The following is a 9476-nucleotide window of genomic DNA, read 5'->3' on the forward strand; positions in this document are numbered from 1 at the left end:
TTTAATACTCCTGGTGGTGATACTCTGTGTTCTGGAATCTATGAGAAGATGAGTTTCTGGGTCTTTCGTTTCGAATGGGGTTGTACAGTGCCCTGCACTCTCTGATGATGCAGAGCCTTACGAAGAGGGGTCCCCCCCCCAGTCACACAGACCCCTGGTGCCCCTGGCCGGAGCCCAGAGAAACCACAGTGGAGGCCAGACTGGTACGTTTTGGCAGGTGGTTGACAGGTCTGATGATACACAGCTGCGGGGTGTGTGTCACTGTTGTTAGGCCGTTGTCCCGCTTTCGGTATCAAGTCCTGACTTGAAATAGTCGTAGCGATGTCTCGTGATGTAGCAGGCCATTAGGCATTTCTTACATCGAATGTAAGAATTTAATCATTAGTATGAAGTGGTCGAGTGGGCTCTCCCAGGAGTACTAGGGTTTGTTTGGATTTTTTTTCCTTTTTAAATGCATTTTTGGTACATGAATAATCTATACATTTTTTTTAAAAAAAGGAAACTACAGATGAGCGAAAAGAGAAAAAATCACCTATCAGACCATCTGATTATAACCACTGTTAACATTTTGATATATATCTTTTTAGACTTTTTTCTGTGCGTTTATATGTTTTATTACTTTTTTCGTGAAATACAGTTATGTTATACGTACTGTCTTAGCACTTGCTTTTTTCCCTTGTGGCACCATATTGTGACTCAATTTCTATATCACTAAAGATATAATTCCATCATTTTTAATATCTATAGAGGTTGTCCCTTAGGTTACTCAGGTTTCTGATTTTTTACTGTCACGGTTGATGAAACCCTTCATTCTAACATCTTTGTAAACTTTTCAGAATATTTAGGATGATTTTCTACAGTTGGGCTTGCCAGCTGAACAGCATGGTGGGCAGTCCACCCAGTACTCTGCCCTGTGCCTCCTCCTGTCCTTCCTGGGCGTGTGGGAGACTACTTTCCAGCCCCCTTAAAGTCACGCGGGGTTCTGTGACATTCTGGCCAGCGAACTGTGAGCAGAAGTGACGTGCGAGACCCCCAGGCTGAGACTGTGGGATGCTTTAGCCTCTGTCCCCTCGCCTCAGCACGGGGTGATGTCCCGGCGATGGGGCCTCTGTCCGCCTGGGTCCTTGAATGACTGTGGAAGAGCCCCCGCTCCCCTCAAGACACCCACCCACCTGCATGGACGTGGGGTGTGGGTAGACAGTAAACCTTAGGTGTTGTGTGTGCCCCTGGGGTTTCAAGGTTGATTTGTTACTGCGGCATAACATGTCCTATGCTGGCTAACAAAACACGGTACGCATATTTTTAGGACTTTTAATATATATTGCCTCAAATTGCCTTCCAGAAAGACAATACCAAATTAGACTCTTACCAGCAACGTGTGAGAATGTCCTACTCCCCCTTTAACACTGGTGTTACCGTGGGGGCTGGTGGCTAGTTTTGATATGCATTTTTTCATTAGAGTGTGACCCTCCCTAGCAAAAATATTCACTGGACAATATACGTTTGTACTTTACCTATTCATCCCCTCTGGCCACTTTTCTCATTAACTAACATTGCATGTTAACTATACTAGAATTTTAAAAAAGTAAAAATAAGTAAACTAGGCCAATCAATAAGGAATAAAAATAAAATGAAAAAAAAAGGTTAAATCTATGACCCATCTGGAATTTTTTTTACTTAAACTGGGAAATCTGTCCTTTCTCTACAGATATGAAATTCCATTTTTCCTCTGTCCCCAGCCCTCACATATGGTTCAGTGTGCTTCTGAACTTTCGTTGTTCACGTTCTGGCACTGGTACGACACTGTTGGATCATTCCATATTTACAGTAAATGCCTCCATTAATTAAACCTTTTCAAAAAAAAAGTCCCTTTTGTATATTACTATTTCTAAAAGAAATTTGCTATCGTTTGTAATGTTTTGAAGAATCAGAAACTGGATCATGTAAAAATTTATAGGTTACTCCTACAATTCTTCAGCGAGAATTAACATCTTTATAATATTTAAACTCTGACCTCAGTAAATTTATGAAATCGTATGTTCCTCAGTATATTTCTTCTAGTATAGGTAATTTCTGCGCTTGTGCTTGTAAATGAGCTCTCTTGTTCATTATATTTTCCAACTGCTTATTCATATAAAGCATTAAGAGAAATGAAAATTAGGTCCATTGATTTTCTGATCTAAAGTATTATAGGAGAGTTGTATAAAGCGTGCCCATTAGGAAAAAACATAGACTGAAAGTCCCCCATAATGAAAATCTCTCTGCCCCAAGATAGTCCGTATTTACAGCATGTGCCTCATTTTTTTTCTAAAAGTCTTTTTCTCTTTTTTCTCATTTTGACCACATGCTACAACTCTTGCACTATTTGAGTCTTTTTTATTTGGCTGTAGATCTCAGGCGTCTTCCTGTGTCCGTATCAATCTACCTCATTCGTAACTGTGCACAGAGAGCAGCGTGTGTGTATATTGGTTTATTTAACGTGGCAGTTGGTGGTTTATTTTTTAACTAGCCAATCACTGAGTTTTCTTTTGTTCTCATGTTTTTCTGGTTGTTAATTCTTTTGCCTTTCTCAGGTAGATAATAGTTGTGGGTAGTGATGATAATTTCACCTCCATATTTTTATCTTATTTCACTTCCTTATCATATTGACCAGCACTCTTGAAAGAACATTAAGTAACAAATATTTAATTGTGCTGGCATTTTACATTCTTCTTTATATATATATATACACACACACACACATATATATGTACATATATATGTGTACATATACGTATATGTATATGTATATATGTACATATATAAAGATATATATACACACATACACATATACACATACATATACTTAGCAAGAATACTTCTAGTGTTTGTCTAAAAGTACAAATTTGAGGGGGCACGTGGGTGGCTCAGTAGGTTAAGCATCTGACTCTTGATTCCGGCTTAGGTCATGATCTCACTCTTCACGGGATGGGGCTCTGCACTGACAGTGTGGAGCCTGCTTGGGATTCTCTTTCTCTCCCCTTTCTGCCCCTACCCTGCTCGTGCACACACACACACACTCTCTCTCTCTCAAAATAAACTTAAAACAATTTTTTAAAATAAAAGTACAAATTTGACTCAGTGTAAGATATTCTTAATTTATATATTATAAAGTTATATCTTCTCTTTCTAGTTTGCTGAAAGGTTCATCAGTGATGGATGTTAGGATTTTATTAAATTTCTTTTCTGCACATCTGTCGAGATGATGAAATGGTTTTTATCATGACCTAAGATGAATCATTTTAATAGACTTACTGATGTTGAGCCCTCTGTGCATTTCTAGAAAAACCTGGGTTAGTCATGGTATATTACTCTTTTAATGTAGATCTCCACTCAGTGTTAACAGTGGTTATTTATGATGGGTTAGTTTATGGTAGATTTTTGCTCTGTGTTCTTATCTGTATTTCCTGATTTTTCTACAAGTCTTGTGTATTACTTGTGTAATAAAAATAAGAGCTTTAAAATAAGAAAAATATCCCAAACTTGGTTTGCTCATATCTTGGAATTTTTCATATGTTAAGATGGATAGTTGTATAATTGTTTTTCTCCTTTGTCAGGTACTGGTGTTGGGTTTATGTTAACTTCTTTTAAAAACAAACAAAATGGTGCCTGGCTGGCTCAGTGGGTAGGACATGTGACTTGATCTCGGGGTTGTGAGTTTGAGCCCCACATTGGGCATAGAGCTTACTTTAAAACAAACAAATAAGAACTTGGAGAGTTGTTGCTCTCTTTTTTTATGCCCTGGACACAGTTTAAATAATATTTAGGATTTTTTGCTCCTTGAAGTTTTTATAACCTGTGTAAAACTGTCCCAAGTCTAGTGCCTTTTTAGGAAATAATTCTTTGACATTTTTTCCAGTATTTTCCAGGCTCATTGGTCTCTTCAAACTTTCTTCCTATTCTGTGAGTTTTGGGCCATTTAACTCCTAAATAAAGATTGTTAAGATTTTCCTATTTGCCAGTGTGGAGTTGTTGTATTCTTCTTTCTCATTCATGACGTTGTGTGTCTGTTCTTTCCCTTTATTTGTATGCATGTTCCCAGGATTATTCTATTTTATCAGTCTTTTCAAAGAACTTAAATCCTAATTTACTCCACCATTTTATGATTTTTTGTTACTTCCTTTATTTTTTCACCTTCTCAAATTGAATGCCATTTTAATTTTTTCTTGTTTAAATAATGGACACAGGTACTAGCAGTTATAAGGCTGTGACTTCTCTTCTGAATATTTCCTTATCCATATCCCTCAAATTTTTAGGCAGGGTGTTCTAAGGTATAAATAATTTGTAATTTCAGATTTGACTTTATTTTTTACCGGAGAGTTATTTGAAATTATGTTTTTTAATTTCCAGATCATTTTATATTTGCTGTTGTTGTTTTTAACATTTGTTACAAATTTCAAGTTTAACTGCTTTGCTGTCAAAGAGGGAATGGCCTGTACAATTTCTGCATTTTGGAGTTTTATTGATATCTTCTTGGGACCCGGCAAATTGTCAATTTTAATATTCCTAGGAAAATGGAAAAGAAGGTATGTTCTCTGAAGGGAACAAAATTCAGTCTGTATGTGTTAATTTGACCTTATTACTTATAATATCATGGACCATTAATTTTTACTTACTTGATTCATTAAAGACTAAGGAAAATGAGTCTCCCACTACTGTTGAATTTCTATTTTTCTTCTGTTTCTAATGGTTTTCGCTTTATGTATTTCAGTATGATGTTATTCGGCAAATTACCTTTTTTATATTCAAGGGGGAAATTTTTCCCTTTGAAGACTTCTATACCTTTGTGAGTTTTACCTGATTTTGTTGTAACAGAGTTGTTTACGTAGAAATACATAGTTCAGTAAAATGTTTGTGTCTGTTTTTCAGTCAACAAAAATCTTTCAGGATTTCAAAAATCCTTTGTGTCTTAAGAACGTGTTTTGGAAGCTCTTGATCTCCCCAAGGATAGGTTTATGTTCTCCGGGGTCACTTTCTGAGCCAAAAGCAAGGATGGCGACGTGCTTTTGGTGGAACAGAACGAGAGCTTTTGAGTACGCCAACATTTCCGAATCTCGGTTTGGGGCAACCGCATACTTGGATATGCTTAGCAGACACCTTCCCTTCAGGGGGTCACATTTTGCCTCCATGGGGCCCATAGCACAGCTGTTCTCAGCCCAAGAGGCACGTTTCTTCTGCGGGGCTAGCCTTCGGAGCAGAGGGCAGCAGAGAGTAGAGACGCTTGTGTTCCTGGCCGTTTGGGGGGCGGGGTGGGGGGGGCGCGCTAATCTCAGAGACTCATTCTGTCAGAAAAGATTTTTCCCGAGCAGTTTGAACAGATTACTCACATGGCAAAGTCTGTGTCAGGCAGAGAACCAGCTTTTCCCAAACACACGTAGGAGGTGTGGATCTCAACCCACAGCTCAGGAGCGAAATTAGTAAGACCTTCTCTCTTTTCCCTTCATTCAAGTTAATGAATTTCTGTTTTGAGTCCCCATTCTGTCGAGCCCATGCAATTTGATCTGGGTCAATTCCGGGACCCCCTTTTCTCCAGTTTGAGTCTTCAGAGGTTTGGGGGGGGGGCTTGTGTATCTTTCAAGGTATTGGGGGGGTGGCTAGTGTTCCTGCCCCTGCCCCGCTCTGCCACGCACCCCGCTCCCTCTGTGACATGCTTGCGTGCTCGGGAGTTCAAGAATTACACAGACGTTCCTGTGCGGCAGAAGTCTCCCGAGGCTGTCCTGGGCCCTGTCTGCAGCCATCCTGTTTGACAGCCAGGGTTTCGGGTAGAGGGTGGCTGAACGTGAAGGGTCCGCAGGACAGGCCAGACGTGTTGGCACGGAGTGCGCTGCCGAGCAGAAGCGGCTCTGTGGCTCCTGGCGCCTGCTTGTTGGCTTGACGGCCTGTCTGCAGGCACCGGCAGTTAGCTTGTGGGTTAGCCCGTGACCCTGACCGTGACCAGAGCCACCTCCCGGAGGGGCCTCCTGCTGCCGCATCAGGTCCTGTGTGTTCTCTCTCCGGGGCGTTTGGCCAGGTTGACCTTGCTCTTGACTTACTCCTCCATGACTCTGAGGTTTTCCCTCCTGATCCTGTCTTAACTTCTCACTGTTCTACCTCCTTCCTCTCCTCCTCCCGCTCTGGAGTGTTGGGGTCTCCACGGATCTGGCCCGGACCGTCTTCCCTCGAGACTGTCCCCCGGCGTTTCAGGGCGTCTGTGGTTGATTCCGTCAGCCGCTGCTGTGCACCTGGCCTGTGTCCCCGTGGCCCCTGCACAGGTCAGCTGCCGTCCTCCAGCACCGCCATCCTCCCCTCCGTCCTCCCCTCCGTCCCGGCCCCTCTCACGATCTTGGGTTCCTCCCTCGGGCCAACCAGCGTCTTCACCCCTGCCCTGCTGCTGGTCTCCTTTGGCCCAGAGCTCCTTCGTGCTCCGGTTTCTCATATGGGCAGGTGTCCAGAGGCCTCTTCCCAAAGCTGGAGGCATCGGTTCTTGCCCCACCTCCCCACATCTGCAGGGCCTCCCCGGGCACCTGCCCCGCCTAACTGTGCTGTCCCTGTTCTTCCTCTGCTGCCTGGAACCTTCCCTGTGCCCACCCCGCTCTTCCCGCAGCCAGCCCGCGAACTCAAAGGTGGGACTCACAGACCTCCCGCAGGTGTTCCCCCTGGTGGAGGGAAGACCATGTGTTGCGGTGCTAATGGAACCCAGCCGATGGGGGGTCTGTGTCGCCAAGAACAGGGGCAAGAGCACAGCCAGCTTGTCTAGAAGCAGAGGGCCCAGGCCGCTCTGAAGACCCTCAGACCCCTGAGACGTCAGGCTCGAGGGCTCCCCGCTTGGAAGGAACCCGCAATGACTACACCTGCTGCACGCCTCCCTCCCCACAGCCTGTGTGCGCTGGCCATCTGGTTTGCAGACCGCACGCTTCTGGGCTACCTGGGCTGTCCAGGCCATCCCAGAAGAACCTCCTGGATGAGCACCTTTGCAGTCTGGGCCTGGCAGCGTGCATTCCAGCAGGCTCCTTGTGCTGGACAAGACGCTGGCTCCCCAAAGACGGCCTCATCCCAGTCCCTGCCACCTGTCACCGTGTGGCAGAAGGGACCTTGCAGATGAACCTCGGATGGGGAGATTCTCCTGGACTATCTGGGTGGGCCCAGTCCCATCCCACGAGGTCCTAAAAACAGAGACCTTTCCTGGCTGGGGTCAGAAGGAGACGTGATGGCCGAAGGCTCAGATGAGGTCCTGCCGGCTTCAAAGAGGAAAGAAGGGGCCACAGCCCGTGAACGCAGGTGACGCAGGCCAGGAAACAGCCTCCCCTCTAGAGCCTTCGGAAAGGAACACGGCCCCGCCGACACCCTGGTGTTAGCCCGGCGAGGCCCCCGTCGGACTTGGGACCTACAGAACGGTAAGATGCCCTGTCTGTGAGTCTCCAGGTTTGTGGGGGTTACGGCAGCAGTTGGTACACTCCTCCCGTGAGTTTCCTTAGAATCGAGAACCTTTGCTCTATGCATTCAGTCAACTGCATGGTTTCACGTGGTGGGTGCTCCTTAATCAAAAACCTCTTGATTCTGGCACCTGCTGCCACCTGCTTGAGTCCCTGCTCAAATTCCAGAGAGGAAGCGAATGAACACGTGAACAGGTAAGTCTGGCCCAGCTCCTGTTTCGCTGCAGGACAAGCCATAGGATGCTTGTCACCAGGATGGACTGGCTACCTTGGGACCAGCTTTGGCCAGAGGGCCCGTCCCGGGTAGAAAATGTGGCCTCGGTGGGCTGCCCGTGTAGCGGGGGCTCTGGATGTAGAGGCAGCATGACTGGTGTCTGGGACCTGTCATCTGGGAGGGAGGGGGCAGGGAGGACTCAGGAAGATTCCTGGGGCTGACTCTGCAGGATGGTGCGGCCTTGCCGGCAGGTGGAGGCACAGAGTTAAGGCAGCCGAGCACTTAGGCTTTGGCCGGGCCTCTTGGTGCTGGAGTGCAACCCGCCGTGGCGGAGGGGCTGCCCAGGGGATGGAGGTGAGGTCCCTGAGGACTGGGTGCCCAGCGCCAGAGGGGCTGGGGAGCTGGGAGGGACTCTACTTGGGGAGGGGGGAGAGTGACGGGGGGCACTCAGGAGAATGGGTTGGAGTTTGGGACTTAGGCCCTGGGAGCTAACGCTTGTCCTCCTCTACGGTTCTGAAATCCCTGAGGCCAGTCTGGGCTTCATTCAGCAGCTCGGCTGGAAGCACGGGGAGAAGGGAGGGTTGGGGGGTGGGGGAGTTCGGGAGAAGGAGAAGGTTTGATGCACAGAAGACAGTTGAGCGAGGAGCTTTAATTGGCAGAACTCTCTTCCGAAAAGGATCCTGTTTCGAAGGCTCTTTGGCAGACCTTAGAAAGCAAATGCGGAGAACTATCCAAGCCCGAGTGCATCTCAGAATACTGAGATTACGGTAATTACCACAGTACTGATCTGCAAAGTAAGCATAGGGAAGGCCAGTCAAGCTCTGACCTTGCCATTTTTTAAAATATCAAATTCTTGGGGCGCCTGGGTGGCTCAGTCGGTTGAGCGTCCGACTTGGGCTCAGGTCACGATCTCACGGTCTGTGAGTTCGAGCCCCGCGCCGGGCTCTGCGCTGACAGCTCAGAGCCCGGGGCCGGCTTCAGATTCTGTGTCTCCCTCTCTCTCTGCCCCTTCCCCACATGTGCTCTGCCTCTCTCTGTCTCTCCGAAATAAATAAATGTAAAAAAAATAGTAACAATTAAAAAAATAAATAAATGTCAAATTCTTCCCCGAGAAACGTTCTGGGACTGAGCCCGGCCTGTCTGTGGTGGGGACGGGGCTGAGGCAGATCCGGCTGCAGAGGCTGCACGTGCGTGTTCACAGTTCTAGATTCGGGGAAGGAAGGACGGGTGACGGACCTGTGAGCCACTGGCGGCCACGCGAAACGTCTCCAGCCACTCGTGGAGGTCCAGGCTGCGGCAGTGGAAGAAGGTCCCGGATCCCTCCCGGCTGCAGCCCCTCGGGCCGGACTCACTCGGGGTGTAGTTAGTGAAGAAGAAACCGGAAGTACAACAGGTTTTGGCAAATCACTTTTCTCTGGAAATAAAAGAAGCTCGATTCATATTGTTCTGTGGAAACCCTGGACTGCTGTGGCCACGGTGAGGGTTTGAGGTTAGCGCGGATGCCCTGGACGGTCTGAGAAATGAGCAGACAGACCGCCTTGTGTTTGCCCTTCCCCTTCCCGATTGGAACACGACGTGAGGCGGAGGAAAGATTCCGACACGAGACTTTAGTTCCTGAGGTGAAGCATTATTCCCTCATTATTAGTATTTGCTTAAGCAAATGTTTATCTAAAATCTTGTTAAAAACCTGACCCCCTCCCGCCCCCTGCCAGGCAGGGACAGCTGTGTTCGGATAGTGTCTCATTTCCTCATGAATCACACTGATGCGTTATAAATAGTTCTTTATTACAAGTTTATATATGTGCTTGATA

The 9476-nt window shown here is 46.6% G+C and overlaps 1 protein-coding gene across 3 annotated transcripts in view; it reads left to right on the top strand.

Annotated features, from left to right (window-relative positions):
- Positions 1-9476, top strand: part of HOMER2 (homer scaffold protein 2) — a 115273-nt gene that overhangs the window by 96730 nt on the left and 9067 nt on the right. The gene's annotated exons all lie outside the window — the stretch shown is intronic.

Source organism: Panthera tigris, chromosome B3 (assembly GCF_018350195.1).
Source record: "Panthera tigris isolate Pti1 chromosome B3, P.tigris_Pti1_mat1.1, whole genome shotgun sequence".
In the NCBI taxonomy this organism is placed as follows: domain Eukaryota; kingdom Metazoa; phylum Chordata; class Mammalia; order Carnivora; family Felidae; genus Panthera; species Panthera tigris.